This window comes from Accipiter gentilis, chromosome 16, assembly GCF_929443795.1.
Source record: "Accipiter gentilis chromosome 16, bAccGen1.1, whole genome shotgun sequence".
Classification (NCBI taxonomy): Eukaryota; Metazoa; Chordata; class Aves; order Accipitriformes; family Accipitridae; genus Astur; species Astur gentilis.
The window spans coordinates 8071910-8097395 of NC_064895.1; the positions used below are offsets into that span (position 1 = coordinate 8071910).

At 39.5% G+C, this 25486-nt stretch overlaps 1 protein-coding gene across 2 annotated transcripts in view; it reads right to left on the bottom strand.

Moving 5' to 3' along the window:
• Positions 1-25486, bottom strand: part of DLGAP2 (DLG associated protein 2) — a 478161-nt gene that overhangs the window by 131486 nt on the left and 321189 nt on the right. The window contains exon 2 of one of the 2 annotated variants that reach the window (XM_049818621.1): positions 23591-23710. The exons of the other annotated variant lie outside the window; for it this stretch is intronic. The gene's annotated coding sequence lies outside the window, so the exon portion shown is untranslated. The remainder of the gene's footprint in view (positions 1-23590; positions 23711-25486) is intronic. 2 annotated transcript variants of the gene reach the window in all.

Consider the following 25486-nt stretch of genomic DNA (forward strand, 5'->3'; position numbering starts at 1 on the left):
ACTAAGGAAAACAGGATCTACCTCTTAGAGGATGACTGACGGAAAAAAAAAATCCCAAACTCCAACTAATATTTATTTGCCAAACAAATCCAAGTGAGTTCTTTGAAAGGGTGACCAAGGAAATAGATGATAGAAAGGTGATGAAAGCAATCTATCTGTATTTCACCCAGGCATTTGATAAGCTGTCACATCAGAAATTGGTGTGGAAACGAGAAGACAGGAACAAGTACTATATTGACATCATTGATTAAAAGCTGGCTGTCAGCCCAAACCAGAAAATGTTAAGTATTTAAGATAACTAGTTAAAAGGTGGAGAGGCAGAGGTCTTGATGCTGGTATGTCCCAAAATCTGGGCTCATCCTGAGATTTTTTAACTATATTTCACATATGATTTATTTTAAAGGAATAAAAAAATAGATGAAGGGAAACCTTAGAAAGAAGAACTTGTAATTTCTGTGACTGCTACTGCAATCAAGAAAAGTATCTAGACTCCACACATGTATTCATTTTCTCCTTATATGTTTATTTAATAGCATTGTTCTTCCTCACACTGCAGAAGTATTCTCTCTGAAGACTACACAAAGAGACTAGAAAAGGGGGAAAAAAATCTATCTTTTGAATTCAGCAAAAATAAAAAACAGGTTCTTGAAAATTTTTTCAAGTACAAGTAGAAGCTGCACAAAACACTCAGGAGGACAAACAGCAAACTCTCTTTCACTGTAGTAAATGGAAACCCCACACACTGGTCTTAATAAAACACACACAAACAGATGTTACTCCTGCTCCCTACCCAAAGACATTCTAAACTAAAGCACAGGTAGGTGGGAACCTCTGGCATGTCTGGAGAATCAGCTGAAATCCAAAGTACAATGTGAAGACAAATATAAAAAATTCAGGATAAACCTGGGATTTGTTCCAATTTGAAACAGAAAGAAATTAAGTGAAGAAGCATGAGAATTTGTTGAGATTCAAACTAAAGGACATGTGTCTACAAAATCTCTTTCACTTCACTCTCTTTGTATATGACTCTCCATTTAATTCTGTGCAACTGCAGCATTTCAGTTTTTAAGAGGTGTTCATAATCCAGGATCAGATCTTGTATGACCTGTCAGGTTTTTAATAACATATCTCCAGTTTACGTTCAGACTTCAATTGGGAAATCTAAAAAGATTAAAGCAATTGTGACAGTCTAAAGCAAAGAAGTGCACTTGCCTAAAACAAATATCTTCACTTTTTCCTATCTTGTTATTAATAATACATGTATAAAGCATATTAAGAACTACAAAACACAAACATGTCACACTTCTTTCTCTACTGCAGCGTTCGAAGTAACTGATGGCTCACGAATAACAGCTTCAAAAGCTGTGTTAGGATACACTTCCCACTACCTCAGCAATACAAAAAGCTTTAATCTAAAGATGATAGTTTTGCACAGGTATTACTTAAACATAAAAATGTAATTAATATCCTAAAAGACCCATGCACAATGTAATTTTTTTATGTACCTTTGTACAACTGAAAAGATGGTGGACATGAAAGTTATATATTTCATGTTCATGATACAGAAATTTCCAGATTTGGTCTAGTTCAATATACAGAAGTCATCAGACTATGAAAAATACGATTTTTTTCCTCTCGCCTACTTTTTCCGCCACTGAGTATTAGGAATGGTTCTCTACCAGAGTCACATGGAGCTACTGCAATCTAAACAGATATTAGCAGCAGCAACACAAACACTATTTCGGTTTAAAAACAAAGGAGTAACCGTGATAACTCTCCCACAGTAAAATCGGCAAATTTGGGCAGGTAATGGTATTGATTATATTCCTTGGGTGTTTTGCACTGCTGTTATTCAGCTTGCCTTTTCTGACTGGCAGCAGGGAGGAGGGAGAGAGGCAGCTCTTTCTCATGACCATATCGTGCCCTCATAGTCAGTTCATGACAGTCCTGTCAGCCAAGGTGTTGCATGTACATGATCCTAAATTCCCTAAACTCAGTGCAGTTACAATGACCTACATTTATTGCAGAATTTCTCCAAGAAAGCAGTACCCTCCATCATCCCTCAGACGTGACAGTGCTTCTTAGCGGGAACAATTTCAAACAACAAAGAAAAAACAACTGCAACTTTTGAAAAATCAAAGTAATACCAGAAATAAAGTAGATTAGACTATTGGCCTGATCTTTCTTGTGTGTGCTTATGATACTTTAGATAATATCAAAGTGTACAAACAAGTAGCTTGTAACTAATAATAATATGAAACAGCTCTGAGTTATTCAGCTTGCTTTCTGGTGCAGAAAGCTGGATTGAGCTGACAAAATGAATACAAGGATTCAGCTCAAATTATTACAAAAGGTCTTTCAGAGAGATTAGTGTTTTGACTTTTCATTCAGGTGTTTCACCTTCCTGTACAAAGTGCACTAGGAGTCTCGTTGTTGATGAAAGGCTTTATGAAAGACAATTAAAAGTAACAATTTAAAAAATAAAGCCTAAGCAAATATTAGACCTGATGAAAAATTTTGAGGTACTTCTTTTTCAAATAATGTGCATCTGTTTTAGAAAAAGTTGGCTGAATCATTTTAGTCCTGGGGCCCTTTAAAATAGATCTCTATATAACTTTATATATATATATATATTTTATTTTTTTTTTTAACCAAGTCATTCCATCCTTAGCTTCTGTTTTGGGTTTATATATATTTTAGGGTGATTCCAGTGAGTACATCTTTTCTGAAATTTGAATGCTAACCCTAAAAGTATGAATATAAATCCTTCTCCAAAATACAGCAGGGCTTTAGAAACAGAATTATGTTGGCCTTAACACATAAAGGTCAGTGCTCATATGTGACTCAAAACTTCCAGAACCATCTCTAATCCTGTATTACTTGAAAAGCTTCAAATTTCTAGGCGAATGCATACAAGCACACATTTTTTAAAATGCAGATAAAAATGTTTTTATAGATACTTTATGAAAGAGTTCATCCTATAGGACTGAAATTTGCTGTGAGCAAGTTTCCAATTTGATGAGAAAAGGAAAAATCATTCCCCCAAACAGCTAAGGTAGCCACAGGGCAAAACTGTTGTTCTTGAATATTTCTCAAAGCATCAGAGCTTATCTTTGTGTGCGTGCATTTATATTTCTTTGGTGTTATTCACTATAATATCTCAATACTAATACAACATCTGCTCTGTCTGCACTAAGAGATGGGTGGATGTTTCAGGACAAGGATCAAAATCTGCCTCTATACTTTTCATAATGCATATTTTAAATATCCCATGTATTTCCAACATTCTTTTGAGTATCTTACTTGGGATCCTGGCTTAAAGCGTTACTGCCTCACCCCCATCTGAATTTTCTGTGTGATGAGTAGTATCATGAATATTTGCAGTAAAATCCTGTAAATTTAATAAAATGTTACAGGTTAAGTTTTAAACTACAGTTATTCATACTTAAGATGCTTCCTTAATACTCTACTCTGCTGCTGTTCTCACCAGCGCCTCAGTAATGTAAGTACATTTGTTTAACATCAACTTGGGAGTTCACTGAGTCTCACGTAAAACCTAGAAACATTGATAGGACTATTTTCATTGATTTCAGCATTCTTGGGCTCAGGCCTGTAGAAATTTAGCCATATAATACTGCTTCTAGAAATAATCGCTTATCAGTCCATCTGGAACAGTACTCAAATGCCGAATAAGATAATATCTGTATCTGAAATATCCAATTCCAAAGACGCTTTGAATTGATGTGGAAACAGCTGCGAAGCCAGAAACATCCTAGTATACTGACTAAATACTAATCATGTACTGGAAACGTACTGTTTTCAGTGAGAATAACACAAATGCAATGCATTAATATTCATGAGTATCACATGTATTATTAGTATAATTAACCCCTATTCATATATCCATAGCCATGGGTTCGGACAGGTGGACTACCCATTCTTATGATGGATGGAAGATCAGCTGGACATCTGGGTTTGCAGTGTTGTGATCATTAACAAAAAGTTCAGCCGGTGGCTGGATACTGGTGGCATCTCCAGAGGGGTCAATACTGTTTATCACTTTCATTAATGTCTGGATGAGGGGACAGAGTCCACCATCAGCAATAGTATCAGTTTAGCAGGACAGGTCAGCCGGTTGGAGATTAGGAATGCTATTCAGAAGGACCCGACAGGCTAGAGAAACAGGCTGATAATAAACTCATGACGTTCAAGACAAATGCCACGTCCTGCACCTGGCATGTAATGGTAAAATAACTTCTTGCCACAGCTGAGGTTGGTGGCCAACTGATTACAAAGCAGCTTTGCAGAAAAGGACTTGGGGTTCCTGGTGGATACGAAGCTGAATGTGACTTAACAGGGCACCCTGGAGGGCTGTCAAACATTGGAGCAGGTTTTCTAGAAAGCCTGCAGATATCTCCATCCTTGGAGATGTTCAGAACTTGACCCTAGAAGGCCCTGAGCAATGCCAGGTTGGCACTGCTTTCAGCGGGACCTGGACCAGATGTTCTCCAGAGGTCCCTTACAATTTGCATTATTTTGTGATTCTAGATTTTAACAACCTGCTCGTAAAAATATGGAATACTACAAATTTATACTGAAGATTACAAAAGTATTAGCTCTATTGCGTACTACATCAACCTTTCTCCATCTTTTATGAGTGAATAGAGTTGTACTCAAGTATTCTTGCATAGTGTCACATCCAGTTCAATTTTCATTTCAGAAAATTGTATTTGTCATTCTTAAAGCAAGAAATAATTTTGTAAGTCTGACACTGCAACAATGAAAGTACAGTGTGCCCATAAGCCAGATATTTTCTAGCTAACAAGATATTTGCTAGCATTTGTTTTGTATCATTTTGTGACTACCCTCTGCATAGAGATAGCACACCATTCGTAGCGTATGCTCTTTGCTCAGTATGTTTAATAAATAGATTGCCTTCTGTTCATTTGATAACACAAATTTACTTGTCTTAAAAAATGACTTTGCATACCCTAAGAAAATATAACCTTGTAGAATTGGATTTAGTCTATAAAACGTGGGATTTTTTTTGACAGTATCATGCAATTAAAGGGCACATCTCTGCGTGTACACAGCTACCCGGAACAGAATAGTTTACCGTACTCCTTTCCCCTGCTAACTGCCCTGTATTCCAGTGTACCTCTCCGTGAAACTCTACTTAACAGGTTTTCCTTAACACTGCTTTTTAGCAGCCCATGGATATTTATTACTTGCAGACTAAATATGTGGCTGCACTTTAGTTAACCTGAAGCCTTTGAAGAGAAGTTAGAGACTGTACTGTGCGGTAGCTTGGAGGCAGCAAAGTTCTTTGCTGTGGAGATATAATGTGTGCTTGTGTTCGTGTCACAGCATCTGTATAAATGTCGAGCTTGTTCTCTGCTGTATGTTGACAATTTTCTGGCTCTGCATGGTATTCCTTCTGTCTGTCACCATGTTCTAGGTGTCATTTTTCCTGCACTTCCTATGGTTTTCCTTTACTCTGTCTCCTTTTGTCTTTCTGACTTGCAGCAGAAAACAACAAATGAATGTAAGCTATTATATGACACAATTAATGTGGCTTCATATTGCCTTCATTTTTGTTTATAGTCACTGTTGTTTTACCATCACTTGTTCTAATTGTCCTTCATGCAATAAAAATATATTTACTTAAAAAGAGAGTGAGTCTTATAACCTACTAGGAAGTGATGATGCTTTAATACCAGTATCTACCGATTCAGTACAGTACCACCACCCAGCAATTGAATTTCAGACATTACCTGTATCCAAAAAAAAACCCAATAAAAATGAATACCAGCTTTTCTCCTAAGTCAGGATTGAAAGCAGCCATTCTCTGAAGTGCTGCTACTGAAGCTCTCTACTACTGAGCCATTCTCTGAAGCTTTTCATTCTCTGAGCTCTCCTACTTTGGACAACAGTTTTTCTTTATTAAAACTCTATATTAAAAGCCAAATAAAGTGAGCTTTAATTCAGCTACAGTGGTGTTTTTTCCTTGATTCTGAGGAATTATAATGTCTCTGCTGAGAAACAAAGTACCAACTGAGATTAAATTTCACACAGCTGTATTGATAACCATCCTTCAATGGTCTTCCTTATTTCAATTAGATTTCAAAGGTGCAACAGCAACAGAGTGCTGGCTCTGGATATTCTAAATAGGATATATTTCACTGTACTGATTTTGCAAGCTGGTGAAACATTAGGGTTAGTTTATTTGCAATGCAGAGTTCTGAATTTCTCTCTTTCCAGAGTTTATTTTTGCTATAACAGTCATTCAAAAACATCTCATTCACCTGCTGATGGTACATAAGGCAACACATAATTGAGATCACAGCTTTTCTCTCCGAGCACATGTCCAAATTCTGAGGCACATAAAGACTCCAAAGAGAAAAATAACTTAACACATTTGAACATTCAGTTTCTATGGAGACAAATAAAACTAAAATGTCTAATGTGAGTTCTTATTCAGTCTGATGCCTTACAGATTAGAAGTACTTCACTAAGCCTTAGGGACAGATATTATTCCATAAATAAAATAATAAAAAAGAACCACCCCAAATCCCAAATCCTGTGTTTCCAATATACACTTGTGTATTCTAGTTGTGTAAAAATTACTGCTGGCAGTCAGTTCCTGTTCTTCTATTCCCACCCCAGATTACAGCCTTATTGATATACTTGAGGTATAGTTTGTGTCATTTTCAATAGCAAAATCTTTTTGTTGAAACATGAGAAAACTCAAAGCTCAGGACTTCAAGGCTTCTAGCCCTCACTCCAAGCGTTTAGAGAATAATAGCTACTGAGTTAACGGCTACAGGTGCCTGATGCTGCTAGGTCAAAGTAATGAATGTTACATGAACTGTCTGACCTTTTAAGCCAGGATCAGCAAAAAAAGGCCTGAAAAGCACAGCATCATGATTAGAGCTGTAGAAGTACTCGTGAGACTTCTTTCAGGCAGCTGGATACAGAGCCCACTTTTAAAAAGTGCATTTTAAGTGGCACTCTACTCAGTCTTACGGATCATATTTGAAGAGGTGCTGTTCAATTATCATCAGCTTTAATGGTGTTTTCTGAATCCTGTGCCTCTGCAAGGCTTATTAGTTAGCCTAATGTCTCAGTCAGCTCTTCCTTCACACAAACTAATACAACATGAGGTTATCAGTACTGAGGGTCTCTATAAAGCTTTTTGCAAAAATGCGGGCTCTGACGATTATGTCTGAGCCAACTTGTACTCAACAGCCATGTAAGTTGTCATTAGCACAGCACTGGGCTTCATCTCAGTTCCCGGCAGGGCTTTATTAGCTCCATACTGTATCACACCAATTATGGCTACATGGTTTTTTGGCCTGAAACTTGCTCACGAATGACCAGCTCAGAGCCTGATCAGAATGAATTCATGCATGACTAAAAATATAGACATATAGAAGAAACATGAGTTAGAGTGCAGAAGCCAGCCTCAGCCTTACTTACTTGATTTTAATACTGTTAAGCCTATTTATCCACCTGAGGATCTGCCAAACATTGTGTCTTAGCAAGGACCATGTATCTGCTCAACTAAAATTTATTATGCACAAAGATCACAAAAAGCATGGAAGAGCCGGGTAAAGCTGGCTTCGATGGGCAGAAGTCCCGTTGCCTGCTGAACTAACTAATCCCATCTCAGAGATGGACAGGAGCCAGATCGTAAGCGTTCCCCAGTGGAGAATAACAGCAGCAAGGTCCCTCGCGCCGGCTGCGGGCAGCCTGCAAGGTCTGTCCCCGTTCGCCCCCAGCTTGCGCTACCATCGCGAGGCTCCGACAGACAGAGCCGACGTGAACTGTTCCTCCTGAGAGTCCCCTCTCCCTTGTGCTGCCCGTGCTCACTAGCAACACTGCGTGTGTCTCAGCCTCCCTTACCGGCAACGAGTGTCCACAATGACACTTCAGACACTGGATTCTCACTTAGCAAAGCCTGCGTTTTTCCAGCTGAGGACTTGCTGTGCTGCAGACACACCCAAGGAAGTTCTGTACAGACGGACCCCTGTCTTTAAATAGTATAAATGCATACTCATGGCACTGCGTGACGAAGATTTACCGCTCAAATAAATACTAATTTAGGGATATCTCTACTCCATATTCCACAGCATTATTGATATTAGTTGTCTGCAACTGCAAGTTTATTACATATTCTGGTAGTCTTATTTACATAGGTCTTATTTGTACTTTTAGCATAGAATATTAAGAAGATCTGACTTGTGCAATTGGGTTGTCCATTGGTCTGGCAGTTGGCAGCTTCCTCACTGAACAACTCCAAACTCAAGGGCCAATTTAAAAGAGAAAAAGAATTCCTAGAGATAATTTGTAAAACTCAGAAAACGAGTAGAGAAATGCACAACAGTGTCTCCACTTGAGGCAGGCAGAAGGCAGCCATGACACCGATGCTGTCACAAGCCAAGCGCCCAGCTGGCACATGGGTGTTAGCTGAGCAATGCTCACAGTTGCAGGGTAGCAACAGCATTGTTACTGTATGGGCTGTTACGTGGGTCAGTAAAGGAACGCTGGGAAGCAGGGGATGAAAAGTCAGACAATGAACGCAATTCATGGGAAATGCAACTTCAGTATTTCCACTTGCCTAAATAGGAACACATTTTGTGTGTGTTATCCTGCTCATCACTTATCTTGATTAATTAAGACTTGCCTGTATACTTAATACATTACCAATTCTCATGAAGAGTAGATGATAGAAAAAGATCATTTTACTTAGCATTCACTAAACACCCCAAAAAGAGATTTATGTTACACATCTAGAACTCTACCAAAATACCGACATACTTCCAAGTACTTTACAAGTGCTACCTCCTGGATTTTTCTTGCATGGTTATTTGACTCGACAGGAGCAAGATTCAACTGCCTAAATGAATCTTAACTAACAGTGTTGAGTCTGTATGTAGTCAATGTGGAGCTATTGGGTGAATAGGGTGCTATTCATCTAAACCTAAACCAGACATCTTAAATAGGTCAGATGAATCATATCCTGAAAGTACTTGCTTCTCTCCATTTACTGTAAATTGAGTCTGGGGTAACTAGCTTTAACATAATCACCTACGGTGTAAATACTTAGAGTCAGGTGACATGAATGTCACCTTAGAAATTCAAATGAAGAATCAGGTACTTAATGTACAGCTAAACCATGTCAAAGTTCCTACAGGGAAATTCCTTAAAAAGAAAAAAACCCAACAAACCAACAGGCAAATCTCATTACACCCCAGCTGAATTTTTCTTTCTTTCTTTTTTTTTTTTTCCTAGCAGTAAATCCAAAGATTAAATCAGTTTTTCAATACTTCTTGTTCTGTATCTCCAATACAGAAGAACAACCCCCTGAACAGTTAGGTTAACATGAGAGGCAGACACACTAGCCGCTACTTAGAAGCAGAGGTCTTCCTTTCTCTCTCCTCTTCCAAACTGAGTTCTTCTGTGAGCCCCAGATTTGGCAGCTGACAGCACAACCTGCCACGCCGGTCTGTGGCATACTGGCAAGAAATACCCATAGCCCCTTGCCTTCCCCAGTCCTTTACATTTCCTGCACCTGAGCCTTATCAGTTTTAACCCAGTTCATTTTGCCCCAACTGAACAAGCTGAACAGTTGTCGAGGGTTATTTAGCAAGACTTAAAATTATCTTTTAGGGAAAAAAAAGAATTGAAACTCTAAGCAAAACAAATATGACAATCAATTCTAGACTGAAGTTACTAAAAATAGTCTTTCGTACCCGTGCTGACTGTTTCTTACCCTGAACCCTGCCCGGAGGTGACTCATACACGTAGGGACACTAACTCACCCAGCAAAGCCTTACACCACAATGCCTAACTAGTCTATGGCCCCCAGCTTTGATTCACCATCTGACACATGCCGTTGCACGCCCCTGAGACCTGGCCCACAGATCAGGTGGAGCAGTAGCTGCTCAGCGTGGGCTGAGCCTTCCGTATTGCTGAATAGCTGGAAGCTTGGAGGCCAGCTTGAAGGGCCAGCTTCCCACAAAAGGTGGGAAGGCCACTGCCCTCCCATTTCTGACACCCCCACACACAGGTTGTGGCGAGGCTCACATCCAGACCTGCAAACTCAGAAGTGAGAGCTTCCAGCATCCACAGTCCTGCCGCAAGCTATGCTTCTCCACTGCCTAACGTATCGAAATTAGCCTCCAGAGCTCACCTACTTGCTCCAAGGGAGGCCCTGTGAAGTCCCCCAGCTATGCTCATACTTACTTCCATGCCAAGGTCTGGTAATGAAAACATAGGCAAAACAGCAATGTCATTTTTAGGGATTTTGAACTTAGTATCAGGGTTTGAGAACAATAAAATTTGCCATAACAATGCAGAATAAAGTTGTACCAGGTCTGGTCTGGAGCCTCTACAGATCCATAAAACTTTTCTTTTTCATACTTTTCAGAAATATTAGGAATAGACAGGCTATCATGGAAACAGTTTAAGACAGCAATAGCTTATACTTCTATCTTGTCCTAACATATCCAAAACCTTATCTAGCATTTTTTGCATATCTAGTACTGATGGGAAAACAGATTAGACTTCAGCTATGTAACTATAAAAAAATACCTCAAATCTTTTAGCACACCTCTATTTCAAGAAAAAATAATTTGCTGTGTTGTGCAAATCGACTAAGATTTTGGTATCCATTTGAGAAAGCTCCTGTTTACAAAAAGTACTTTCGTCTCAATAAATAAAAAAGATGCCTTCAAAGACATAAAAAGCTTGAAACATTCACATCATCATCTCCCTAATTCTTATGGCAGACATGCCTCCTATTGTGTAACATACTGTGTTAGAGAGGTCATGCAAACTGTATGCAATATTTTAAAGACTAAGCACTAAAATACAGAAGAAGAGGTCAAGAAAACACAGACTAGCTATGATCTTAAACAGTAAAATAAGAACACACTATGTAACTTTTTAGAGTTTATGAGAAGTGAATAGTGTAACATCTATTCAAAGCATGAAGTTCATTAATATCATTAAAATGTGGGACAATCAACAAAGACAGCTATAATCTACATTGGCAGAAGTTACTGCACCGAGCAAATCTTGACCTGGGAGTCCTGCCACTTTCTTAATTGGAACAATAACTGGGTTTGTTTTAAAGAATGAAAGTTATTCCTCACCTTAAGTGAAACAAGCGGATACCAGAAAAATCAGACAGAGCAGAAAGACTGCAGAAGTGATTGGAAAATAGATGCAGTTGCAGAAAAGTTCCTGGTGACAAAACTTATTTAATGGAAAGGAATCAGATCATTCAAGGAAAGATGTTTATGAGGCCATGCAGGAAGGGCTTTAAGGCTTTTCTTTTAAAAATATGTCAGGGTATTCTGAGTTAGATCTTGAATATCTCTCCAGAAAGCTCCATAGGCATTAGAGAGTGAGGATGAATAGGGTTATCCTCCTGGTGCATGGGGGAGAGAAATAGCAGAGCAGTGTATCAATATCTCAGCCACTGTAAAGTGTCATGGCTCAATTAACCTCAAAGGCGCTACAATAACGTATACCAGGGGAAGAACTACCCCGCAGTTCTGTGCAGGCCCTAACAGGGAAAACTCTGCTATGTGATGGCCACAGAAGAAACAAATGCAATAGTCAGAATGAGAGAATATCTCTGTACAAGTACAGACTGTTGCTCAGGGTTATCTGTATGGGCTCTGCTTACATGTTATGCTGGTTTTGGCTGGGATAGAGTTAATTTTCTTCATAACAGCTGGTATGGGGCTATGTTCTGGATTTGTGCTGGAAACAGTGTTGATAACACCGGGATGTTTCTGTTACTGCTGAGCAGTGCTCACAGAGAGCCAAGGCCTTTTCTGCTTCTCCCCCCACCCCACCAGCGAGGAGGCTGGGGGGGCACAAGGAGTTGGGAGGGGACACAGCCGGGACAGCTGACCCCGACTGACCCGAGGGGTATTCCAGACCATAGGACGTCATGCTCAGCATGTAAAGCTGGGGGAAGAAGGAAGAAGGAGGGGGGGAGGACATTTGGAGTGACAGCGTTTGTCTCCCCAAGTCACCGTTAGGCGTGATGGAGCCCTGCTTTCCTGGAGATGGCTGAACACCTGCCTGCCCATGGGAAGCGGTGAATGGATTCCTGGTTTTGCTTTGCTTGTGTGTGTGGCTTTTGCTTTACATATTAAAATGTCTTTATCTCAACCCACAAGTTTTCTCACTTTTACTTTTCTGATTCTCTCCCCCAGCCCATTGGTGAGGAGTGAGCAAATGGCTGCATGGGGCTTTGTTGCTGGCTGGGGTTAAACCACGACACGTGTAAATAAAATGGGCCTGGGCCATCACACTGGCAGTGTGATGTCTGTCAGGCAGGCTGACACTACACAGCTCTTGCTTTTACCAGTGAAACCACTTCACCCCCTCTTCCACTTCCACAAATAAGATGCCTGCATCAAAACTGTCTTTTGGGAAAGGTTCATGGCCAAAAGTAGTTCTTGATATACACCCGGGCACATGTGCAAGGAGTGTGCTGCACGTGGATGGCCCCATGCCAGTGGGGGGACTCAGAGCCTAGCTCACTTCGGTTTACTATGGCAGACGCAGTCACGGGCACTGGACAGGATGGTTCACTGAACTGGTACATATGGGATTCAGATCGGATGTATACAAAAGGGACGACCTGGTCCTACAATAGGAGAGGTTGGATAATTACACCTACAAGGAGGAAAGGAAGGTTTGATCAAAGAAAAGAGAGAGGAAAACCAGTTTTTATTACTACGTATCTGTACTGGTTTCAGCTGGGATAGAGTTAACTGTCTTCCTAGTAGCTGGTACAGTACTGTGTTTTGAGTTTAATATGCGAAGAATGTTGATAACACTGATGTTTTCCATTGTTGCTAAGTAATGTTTAGACTATAGCCAAGGATTTTTCACCTTCTCATGCCCAGGCCGCAAGAAAGTTAGAGGGGCACAAGAAGTTGGCACAGGACACAGCCAGGGCAGCTGACCCAAACTGGCCAACGGGGTATTCCATACCATGGGACGTCCCATCCAGTATAGGAACTGGGAAGTGGGGGCGGGGAATCGCTGCTCGGGGAATAACTGGGTGTTGGTCGGCAGGTGGTGAGTAATTGCCCTGTGCATCATTTGAACATTTCAATCCTTTTATGACTACTGTTGTCATTTTATTAGTGTTATCATTATCATTATTAGTTTCTTCTTTTCCCGATTTTCTCCCCCATCCCACTGGATAGGGGGGAGTAAGTGAGTGGCTGCGTGGTGCTTAGTTGCTGGCTGGGGTTAAACCATGATATATCTTTCCTGCTGGTACAGTAACAAAGATTCTAGCAATGACCCACAAATGCTTGACAGCATACTGTGCAAGTCTTGTGTCAGAGGATGCCTCACTTGCCCAAGGGGTGCACTTGTTCTGGGATTTCTTTGAGATGAAGGCAATAGAAGTGAACCTAGAAGACAAATTATCAAGGCAAATGGAAGCTGAAAAGTTTAAAGAAGATAACCACTCTGTTTAATGAAGTTATTCCATGTTATAAGATGACTGAAAAATAGTATCCTTTTTAAGGGGAAAATTCTTCCTATATTTATATCTCAAACGCGTTAGTGAGTGCGTCTCCATATTCATAAAGAATTGCTTTCTTCTCATATTATTTATCTATTTTACTTGGAACACATGCTTAACATAAATACAGTGTTCCAGGGAAAATATCTTTTGCGTGGCTTGTTTCTGGTCTCTTGCAGATAGATAATCCTCTGTTTATTTGGCAACTACATAATTTGATAAAATAATATAATGGGGAAAATATGACTATCAAATTCTAATTTCTGATTTCGAGACAAATATAGCACTTTTTTATTGAGTAAGAAATGAACAGTTACAGTGGGTCCATATTACATGGTGTGGAAAGTGTGTTACGAGAATGCAGGTGATTGTCTGCAAGGAAAAAACAAATGTTTGGTTGGATTCAGTGAGAATGTTTTATAAAATATAACAGGAAATCAGATTCTGGTTAAAACTCATGAGGGCTTTAGCTACACTTCCAAACCCTATTTTAATATTGATTATTTTTGGCTACGTCTCAACTTAAAACAAAAAATTATATAAAGAGGATACCAAAAGGAGACAGGTAGTCATAATTGCAACATTCAGAATAAATGTTTGCTTAGACTGATTTGCATTTTCCTGTAACTACAGTTATTTAAACCATAAGCAATGGGGATATAAATCAGATTTAAAAGTGGATATCTTCCTGATTACGTTGCAATTCAAAAATTGCTCAGTTAATGATTATGAAAGATATTTCTATGGAATGGCATATTATTTCAGCACTTGCTCCTGGGGATTACTGCCCGATACTGTCATTAAAACAAAGCAAAAACCTGATGGTGGATGAAGTATAAACATTGCTCTATTAGAGTAAGATGTCATAAGAATTGTAGCTCAAGCGCTTACATAAAAATTTGTGAGCTACTGTTCCCATAGCAACAGGCAACATAATTTAGCTAACATAGCTGCTTTCCATTCTAGGGACTTCATTGTCACTGCAGTTTACAAAATACAAAAGTACTTCTTCTAAGACTCTGACATAGTAAACAGACAAAACATTGGAAACATGTTGAGGAAGGTATGGCTTTCATTTCAGATGCAGGCTTCTTTCTCTTCTCACCCGTGTTTTATGGGGTTCTCTACCATCCTCAGCCCACCATGTACTACTAATTTAGTCCTCCTTACGGTGCAGGAGATCCAGTGAAAGACACCTGAAACTGGCCTGCCTCTATGTTAGTCTTCCTTTTGGGAATGTGCAGAAGCAGTTTCTTTGCTGGCAGATTCCCTCTTTCTCTCCTTCCTCCCCTCAGTTGCCAGAATAAGATTCACTTCAATGCAGAGAGTCAGCACAACATATCTGGGGCACCTGTTAAATCTCATATTGAGCCTACATACAGTTACTAATTTAACACACTGCTGACACAGTCCATAGCCCTAAGTCTTTTGCTTCCCCAATGGTTCTATGAATCTTGTTATTAACCCGAATAGTTTCAAAGTGCTTTTTTAAAACATCTGGCTCCATAGTTTTCAATTTTTAAAAAAAGTCTCCGAAAAAGTTTTAAAATAAGAACTTAAAGAAACACCAGACCTAATATTCTCACTAAAGGTACTCTGAAATTTCACACTTGAGTAGCTGTGGTCTAAATGGAGAGATCAGGGGGAGCACCATCAATTTGTATCTACTGGAAGCTTAGGATTGCCAGCCTGCAATCCTTGCCGTGCAAAGAATAATGTCTCACGCTATTTTCTCAGTGAGGCTGGAAGAATTTCTTCTGGAGAGAGATCTAATTGAAGTCAGCAAGTGAATCACTACCTGTCCATGGGTAACGGATGCTTTTGAAAGCAAGCTGTATTGGCCACTGCATTTGATGGACTCCGTAATGAAGTGGTGGCTTTGTCTCTGAAGTTCTTCTGTGCTGAGCCCCTGACGGGGACCCTGAGGCAATCATCACGGATCTTCCTTCCTGAACAAATATATGGAAGGTAAAAACACTAAGCTGCTAACTTCACAGCTTGAGAATTAATTATGCATGATATTAGGATGCAGATAATTTATCTGACTTTGAAGGTCTTTTCTCATTTTGGCAAGATGAAAAGTGCACCAAAGACAGGAACTGACACAGGCAGCTGGGAAAGTGGCTGTGGTGCTGAAGTACAATCACCTGTCCTGTGGGTAGGGAACATGAAAATTCAACACTGGCAGTTCAGGGATCAATGTGTGAGATGCAATGTATGCCACTCATGAACTTCACCTAAAAAACATGTAAAAAGTAAAGATGGCAGCTAGCTGTCTTTTTCCAACTACAATGCAACATTTGCCTTTTTCCAGACAAAGATGCTATGACACAGAGGAATAATCCTCTACTTTTGCATCCATTGAAACAAACATACAGAACCTGCCTATTATTTCATTGCTACCAGCTAAGTATGTATGATCTAGCACTTTGATGAAGGCTTAAGTGTTCAGTATCTTTGTCGGTGACACGGACAGTGGGATTGAGCGCACCCTCAGCAAGTTTGCCAGCAACACCAAGCTGTGTGGTGCGATCGACACGCTGTAGGGAAGGGATGCCATCCACAGGGACCTTGACAGGCTGGAGAGGTGGGCCTGTGCAAACCTCATGTAGTTCAACAAGGCCAAGTGCAAGGTCCTGCACATGGGTCGGGGCAATCCCAAGCACAAATACAGGCTGGGCGATGAGTGGATTGAGAGCAGCCCTGCGGAGAAGGACTTGGGGGTGTTGGTTGACGAGAAGCTCACGATGACATGGCAATGTGCGCTTACAGCCCAGAGGCCAACAATATCCTGGGCTGCATCAAAAGAAGCGTGACCAGCTGGTCCAGGAAGGTGATTCTCCCTCTCTGCTCTGCTCCCGTGAGATCCCACCTGCAGTACTGCGTTCAGCTCTGGGGTCCCCAACATAAGAAGGACATGGACCTCTTGGAGTGCATCCAGAGGAGGGCCACAGAGATGATCAGAGGGCTGGAGCACCTCTCCTTTGAAGACAGGCTGAGAGAGTTGGTGTTGTTCAGCCTGGGGAAGAGAGGGCTCTGGAGATACCTTATAGCAGCCTTTCAGTACTTAAAAGGAGCTTATAAGAAAGCTGGAGAGGGACTTTTCACAAGGACATGAAGTGATAGGGCAAGGGGTAATGGCTTTAAACTGAAAGAGGGTAGATTTAGATTAGATGTTGAGGAGGAAGTTCTTCCCTGTGAGGGTGTTGAGGCGCTGGAACAGGTTGCCCAGAGAGATTGTGTCTGCCCCATCCCTGGAAGTGTTCAATGCCAGGTTGGATGGGGCTTGGAGCAACCTGATGTGGGGGGGTTGGAACTAGATGATCTTTAAGGTCCCTTCCAACTCAAACCATTAGCCTTTATTGTCCTACAGGATAAATTCTGCAGTCCTCTCTCAGAGACTCCATTACAGCAATTTCCAGTTCTTGACCTGCAAGGCAGGTTGAGTGTGCCTGCCAAACTGGAAAGAACAGTAACTATCCTGTATCTGCAAAAACTGATTGAGTGTTAACCAACAGGACTGTAAAAAGTCATCTCCATATTAACTAACAGTGCCTAGTCTTGCATTAAAATCAAACACATATACCCACAAGTCACTGATCTTGACAGATAAGCCTCACACTACCAGACCCAAAATTTCTCGTTATAGGAATCACAACCATATTTAGTCAGAGGTAGAGATAGCTATGGAAAACACTTGCTGCTATCGTCTCTGATCCTTATGATCACTTCCTGGGCTGAGATCTGGATCAGGAAACAGTTCTAAAATTACATCAAAAATAAAATTTAAATTTTAACATCAAGTTCATTTTGAAATCGTAAAGACTGCGCACGGCATTTTAACTTTGAGTAGTGTTATTTAATATTTTCAGAAGAATACATTTATTTAGCAGTATGATTTGTTCGTGTTAAAAATCTTGTAACAGCAGTGAAATACCTGACTCGTCATCTATGCAGTACTTTAAACTTCTGTGCAGATTTTGTTGGCTTGTAGAGAATTATCTGAACATCTATTCTCCTTCGCATAGCTTTCATAATTCACAACTGAGACTATTAATTTCAAGAGAAGTAAAATCTTTAAGGTCGGAAATACATATAAATTTCAAAAATATAATTAGAAATTTAAACAATATTCTGAGGTGATATTGTTTTAGGGAAAATAATCTTTGAGAAAGCACTATTTAAAAAATCATTTAGAACTACAATATAGAACTATGATTTTAAAAATCTTCTTGACTGCATACAAAAAGAACTAAAATTGATAAAGAAGTGCTGCTCAATCACTTCATTTGCCATTGAGGATCGTAATGGTCATGATTCATATTGTGCCCTGGAAAACAGATATATATCATAGAAAAATATCTACTAATACTAACTACTTATGTTGAAAAATGCTGTGGGTGTAACCTTCATCTGCTACGAGCTGGCCTAAACATGTAACTAAGGAGTAGCGCTGGACAGTATGTAATCGCAGTAAGTAGAAACCTCCTCAATGCAGTATTTCATATTTGTCTATTTTAAGGAGAATACCTTAATATACCTTATGTTACCACCTAAACATTTAAAAGCATTTTTGATATTTAGCTGTGAAAAAGGCTACATTTAATCAATGTTATAAAAATGAGGAAATTACAGGAGAGGTTTTAAGTAAGACAGCAAAGTTTGCAAGAAGTTAAGCTTTAACTTGTGATTGTCAGACTTCTATCTCAAATTTAAGACAATTCTTTTTACTTCCTGACAGCTTTATAGAGAAAACAGTCAGCTTCTTTTCAAACAAATGTAGGATCTAGTGCAAAATAAGAACAAGATGGCTTTTAATAGTAACTACACTGGAAAGCTCAATAGCTATACACAATACTTCATAGATATGTCAGAATCTATAAAAACTCCACACTTTGGCAGATTAATGTCAAATTTATGTCTTGAGCCAACATGGTTGTCCTCTTTTCAATTCAAAATCTAAATTATCCTCCTTAAGGATTTGCCTTTGGCTATAATTCCAATTTAATATCTTTCTTCATATGAGTTCTTGTGGACTATAGAATTAGTTTAAAACATCTGAATGTATTTCTTTTAGGAGACTTTTACATTTCAGAATCTTCATTTGGCCTGTTTCTCTTAATATTATGAAGTGCTGGGGCTATTTAAGATGTTCTGCAGCGTAATAGGTTCAAAACAATTTCCAGCAGCATCACAGGCTAAACATAGAGCAAGAATAGTTGAATGACAGTTTAGAAAAATCGCTTCCTTAATAGAACGTTCGGGATAATTTGACAAACCCAATATCGTAATTAATGTTGCCCTTGCAGCTCTCAAATAATTATGTTTTAGATTTTTCTAAGAAGAAATGTTTAATTAAAGAAGAATCAAGCCATGAATTCATGTATTTGCAAACCAGAGATACATCATGTAGCTCTGCAGTATCTAGTAGGGTCCAAATTTTTTTAATTTTATTTCTTTTTAATTCTGTTTGGTGGTAATGAATTAGGTATGTAATTACTCTGATTCATCCTGTAGCCTTAACATGAAGTACCCCAGAGCACTTAAAACCAATAATTAATAAAAAATCAAAGAAAGAATGAATTAAATGCACAACTAAAAATTAATCTTTAACCTGATACTAAACATGCTCAAGAATTGTGCAGAACTCAGAGAGACATTGTATAACTCATATTGCACAAATCTTTAAGAAATGACTAGTAGTACCTGTACCTCTATATCAATGGCTATTTATACAGTTCTTGTCAAACAACTATAAATCATAGTGAAGAACCAAAGAAACTAGACCAAGTAATCCTAAAGAGTAAAATAAACCCATGTGACAAAGCACCAGCATCATATGTCTCTGTGAAACTCCTAATTTCAAAGTAGTATATAGCTCCTTCTACTTCTAAAATTACCTCATTTTCAATAAAAGTTCATACCCCTTTCATTTTTCTTTTTTTTTCTTTTTTTTTTTTTTTTTTTTTATATATTTAAGTAGAAAACAAACAGGTGGAATTGGGGATACAGAAATAAATGTTTACATGCAGGAATAAAATTCACACAACTGTCAAGTTCCTGCATGATTAGTCGCTTTTGTCTTTTTTCCCCATCTTTGTTACTCCATGACTAAGTCTACACTCTGGAGCAAGGATACAACACCATGCTGTGCACACCCCAGCTCAGGTTCCTCAGTGCACACGCCATCTGCACCCTGACCCCAGGAAACATTGCTCAGTGACATGTAATCCTCATTGCTCAATCACCCAAAAGAGGCAGGCTCCAGAGCAACCCAGATAGGAAACTCATGAGCTGTTTTGGACCAGAGGCTTGAAAGGGCTTGGAAATAAAAGAATTCACAAAATCAATTTCAATCAATTTGAAATGATTTTTAATCTTTCACACACGCCCCAGTGCAAATTCCCATATCTGACTTTTCACTTTGGTACGTAATGCTTGGGTTTCTACCTGCAGGTTCATCTGACAGCCTGATATTTTGAACAGCAGGACTATGCACAGTGAAATCCTAACCAAGACTCTAAAGGCAACAGAAGTATAGTGTACACACAAGCTTTCTCCTCACAGTCTTTACTTGAGACAAAAAAGTCAAGGGGCAGACACAGAACTGTAAGAAATTAACAGAGCTAAAAAAGTTATGAAGCCACATAAGACCTATACCAGATGAAGTGTAGTAGATGAAAGAAGGCTTATTTCTTCTTTGTGATTCTGTCCATTGAATTTTACAGAACAGGAAGCACAAAGAGAGCTCTACTGTGAGTGACTTTTTTGTTTTGTTTTGTTTACGAGCTCATCCCCCCCCCCCCCCCCCCCGTGGTTTAATGCCTTTTATTTTATGTTTTGTTTTGTTTTGTTTTGTTTGGTATTTTTTTAATCAAGCTTGTATTCAGCCTAAGCTGAAATATCTTGCTCTTTTTGAACTTGGTGTAAATAAAAAATAATGTCACTAAAGTTCAGTAGAAAGGTTAGGGAAAAAAAAAATCATTTACCCAGGCTCCAATTCACTGGGCAGGCATTTCCCTTGATAATACCAAGAGGATAGCTAGCCAAAAACATCTGTGAAATAATAATTTCTCCAAATTTGTTCTTTAAAGATGTCAACTCTAATCAAATAACATTGAACTTTGATATTCTGTTGTTGATACTCTTGGACTAATTTCCACTGAGTGTTATTTATTCTAAAACATCCATTCTTCATTAATATTCCACCCAACCTTACATATGCTTTAGGCAAAGGCAGAGAAAAAGGATAAAGATGAGACTTTCTGTGCTTCTCACTCAATGCTACAGTAACTGCAAATAATATGGCTGAGCAGACACTTTCAGATAATCTTTGTTTTCAGCCACAAAGCCCCAGTACTGGTGTAATGAACGAAATGTCCATTTAACTTTTAGACCTAGCAGATCTGTGAATAGGAAAGTGCACAGTTCAGTAGGCTATTAACTAACCTGTGAAGTGATGCTTATTATATGGACAAAGTGTTATTTCTTCTGGAAAATGAGCAGGTCACCAACTAACTACCTTGATCAGATACACCCAGGAATTAGAATGGATATTTTGTGTTCACATTTGATTAGCATTTGAGACCCTCTTTCTCTAAACACTTCCCACAGGACTGCACGTGCCAACTTTCTACCACAGCTCCAGCTATTATACAAAGACCTGAGAATGCTCATTCCACTTAGCTCTGTCTTAGGTCTGCCGACAGTGCTGAAGACAGCAGTCTTTTCCCTCGACTATTAAATGACTTTCAGAAACAACAACAAAAAAGAAACGTTTTGAAGCTGAAATCTAGCAATACATCGCCCACAATAGGAACTGTTAGAATAAATAACCAGCCACAGCTTTGTCCCTGAGGTATTTCGTAAAACCTCAAGCCTATTTAGATGAATTGCAACAAAACAGTATTCATCATTAACACAATGAAAAACAGAGTCTGTGGATCTTACTGAAGAGTTTGGATACTTTGGGGAGCTAGTAAGGAAAGGAGAAAACACTCCATGCTAAAGCAGAATTAAAAGAAAATTCAACAGAGAGGCAGAAGGTACATTTGGATTATTCACTGTAGATTCCTAACTCAGGTGGCACCTAATTAATACATATGGGATCCAGAACAGGAATTCACAGGCACGCTTCACAGCCACTGGAAAGCAAACCAGACAACTGCTATTAACTGTCCTCTCTGTGGGGCTCCTATGTGTTAAAGGTACATTCTAAATCTTCTGAGTTAATACAAGGTAGTAGGTATAGGGATGCAGTCTGAGGGATGTGTTTGAATGGGGCATTAACTCAGTGTAGCCATAAGTACCTTGGTCCCTTTGCAATTCCAAGGGCATGAGATCACAAGTAACAGAACAGAACACACACACACACCCCCCTCTTTTTCTTTTTTAATAACAACTGTTGCTGCCTCAGTCTACAAGGGGACCTGGGATAGAGCCATTCACCACCTCTGGGCTATTGCACAGAAAAGGAATGCAAGGAGTGCAAGAGCTATGCTGCTACAGACATAACTTGAGTGAGCAGTCACTCCTAAGGACACTCCCCTGGGAGTCAGGGATCCCTCAGTTTGGCCTTTATATTCACTGTAGTTTTATGCACATATCCAAAGACTGTAATACAAAATAAATAGCTTATCCTTCAAGTAAGAACTAGAGTCCAAAACTCCATCTCTTCCTCACTACACAGGAGAAAAATGTTATAAGGAAAGCAAATAATTGCTTTGGACAAGCTACTGCAACAGTTTGGACAAGCTACTGCCACCAAAATGTGTTTTAAAGCAAACAAAGAGAAGACTGGGAACATATGGGAACAAAGGACTTAGACCTGCAGCACAGGAGATTTTGTTCTGTGAGGTAAAGACCCAAGGAAGGGTTTTAATTTATTATAATCTGGCCAGTTTTGTGGCACACTTATCTGTCAGATAGAAAACCATAATCCTGGAACCCAGATCTCCCAAGGTTCTGCCACGAAGGCACGGGTGGGATTATAAGGAATGTAATTATCTGAGTAAATAAGAGTAGCTTGGTTAAGAACACTGAGAAAAAGCCTTTGGTGACAGGGACTGCCAGCACCACATTTTCTGTTTAGCAGGTTCCTGAAAGTTTGGAGGAAATTTCATAACCTTACATGTTTTGAAGTCTCTGGCCTTTTTTTCATCCTGCTCCCTAGAGACACATGCTGGCTAATCCTCCTCTCTGGAATAACAATTGCCCAAAAGTAGGTGCCCACCTAGGTACGAGCAGATTGGAAGAAGCTAGATTTCATGTGCTGCCATAAGAGGCATACCTTTCCACCTCTAATCTCATGTTAGGCACATCAAACCAGGGGAAAACCATACATTCCTATTCTGCTAGCTAAATTTCAGGATCACCACTTGGATTGCTTGACACAGACAATCACCGCAACCTGAGCTGGCAGTTCTGAACTGTAGCTAAATGCCTAAAAAGGGGGAGTGAGAAAGGAGGTGTTATGTACAAATAAGAAATTACTTTGCTTCTATATACAGCATTTTCAAAATTTCTACATTAATATATTCTCTGTAGTTCTCATAGGTTTTGAAAAAATGGAGCGAGTTCCTAGGACAGCTGTCAGAAAACCAGTCTTACAGTCTGAGCCTTAAAGAGTACAACATATCCAATTTACCAGAACAAAAGTTGAAAGGTGCCTTGACTACTATATATAAATTTTTAGTAGTCATAGGGGTGTTAAAATTGTGATAGTCTAAAGATATGGAAGATGCAAGGTTTGCAGATCAAGGCAATAACTTCATTAGGCCAGATGGCACAGCCAGAAGAGGTGCACAAGCTTCTGTGTGCATAGGCTTTTCAACAGGTCACTGCAAATAATCAGTTCTTCATAGACATTGTTCAGAAAACATGTCTGAAAAAGGGAGACTTTTCAGTCTTACTGACAAAGGCATAGCAAAAGGAAGACTGGCAGCTGAAATGAGACAAATTCAACCTTTCCACAACATTGCAATTTCCTAGCACTAAGGGTAATTAAATATTGGAACGGCTTACCAGGGGAGCTGGTGGACTCGCCATTGCTTGGAGCTTTAGGACGAGATTAGATATCATTGTAAAAGAGATGCTTTAATCCAGCTTCTGGAAGTTCTCAACATGCCCATAACACTTGCAGCTCTGCATTAAGACAATGACTATAATCAAATCTCATACTTTAGGGTTTCAGCTGATCAACTGCAAGGGTTATAAAGAATTTCTTTTTCCTTTCACATAAAAACCAGACAGATACTTTGGTGTGGTTTATATCCTGATCTGTCTCTGAAGTAGCAGAGATTGCCCACATCTACAGAAAACACAGGGGCAGCTGATGCAGTGGCCAGCAGTGACAGGGAAAGTCTTTTTTTTCTTAGCCTGAAATTCACCAAGCAGTCCCATCCTAATGTGAGCTCACTTTGCATTTGAAGCCATCTGGATGCAAACCACCTCTGACCTGGGAACGGTGTCATTAGGTCAGAGCCAAACCAGGTTTGATCTGCATGCCCAGCTAAGGGCCTGGCATTAGCACCCACTCAGCCTTGCACTGACACAGCTATGTGACTTTTGGAAAGGAGCCCTTCCATGCTCTGCTCCTGCAGAGCACTGGCAAAGGCTCAAATGAAAAACGACTGGATCACCGTACCCTTAGAGGTCTTGTTAATGAATCTTGCTGGATTGGCTCAAAGGCAGTGCATTTCCCAAGGTGAGATAAATAGAAATCTCAGCTGAGTTTGGTTTGTGTTTCAGTGTGCGATCCAAATCACCTGTTAATACACTGAGATCATCTGGACATATCCCATCTAGTTGACTAATTGCTAATGAAGAAGTGTAAGTAATACCTTGATCTTCTCTGTCTACTGAAAATTAACATGCTTTAGCCTAACTAGATTTATCGTGTTTACACACAGGTATCAGGATGGATTTAGTGTTCTGTGTTTTCCAGTATAACTAGATACATAAGCATCCCTTTTGGTGTTTAATTTAGCTAATCTGTAACTCTACAATCTGCACTATTTTAGCAGAATACTGTCATGACTTAATAATTAAATGCAAGTAAAAATGAAGACAAGACAGGACATTCTGCTGCTTTTACAGTTTTGTGTGAAAGGCATATGTCTCAACTGTCAAATAAAGCATAAAAGGAGAAATGGTTCCTCTAGCAGTTTCTGTGAGCTGCACAGTGGCATGCCCATACTGTGAGCCTCCAAATAAAGATCTATTTAAGTCAAGTCCATGTTTCCAGGCTTTTGTTCTTCTCAGCTACCTATACTATTCTCCTACATCCCTTTGACAGTGAGCTAGATTCAAAGATATTTCTGCCTGTGCTAAATAATGGGCCATTTGATGGGAGTTGTGCACAGCTACACCTGAAATGTAAAGCAGGCATATAATTCACCTGTCCTGCAATTCAGGACATTTTCCATGCAGAATAAGGATGATTTCTTTTTACCATAATTCTGAAGCATACACATAAATATAAGGGTCTGTTGTCAGTATCGGTCATTATCATTATGTTAAGATTGTCATATTTCAAAGCAAGAATGGGGCACACCGTGATAGCACTATCTAGTAGCACAAAATACTCGTGTAAAAACAAAAGCAGACTCAATTTTTAAAAAGGAGGAAAAAAATAAGATACACTGATACAGCTTGTCTCAATGTCTATCTTGGTGATACATGCATATATTTGACAGCAATCGTGAAGATCATATTTACAAGATGGCCCTATTAAGCAGTGCATTACTGCATGAGTATCCTTACTCAAACCAAATCAGACTACTTGGAATAAGAGTCTCCTCATCTGGGATGAAAATGGCAAAATCTGCACTTAGAGTCTTCTGACTTCTCAAACAGACATCGCTTGGTCTGCTGCCGCATTTGAGTACAAATAGCTCTGACAGACTGTACCCGGATCTG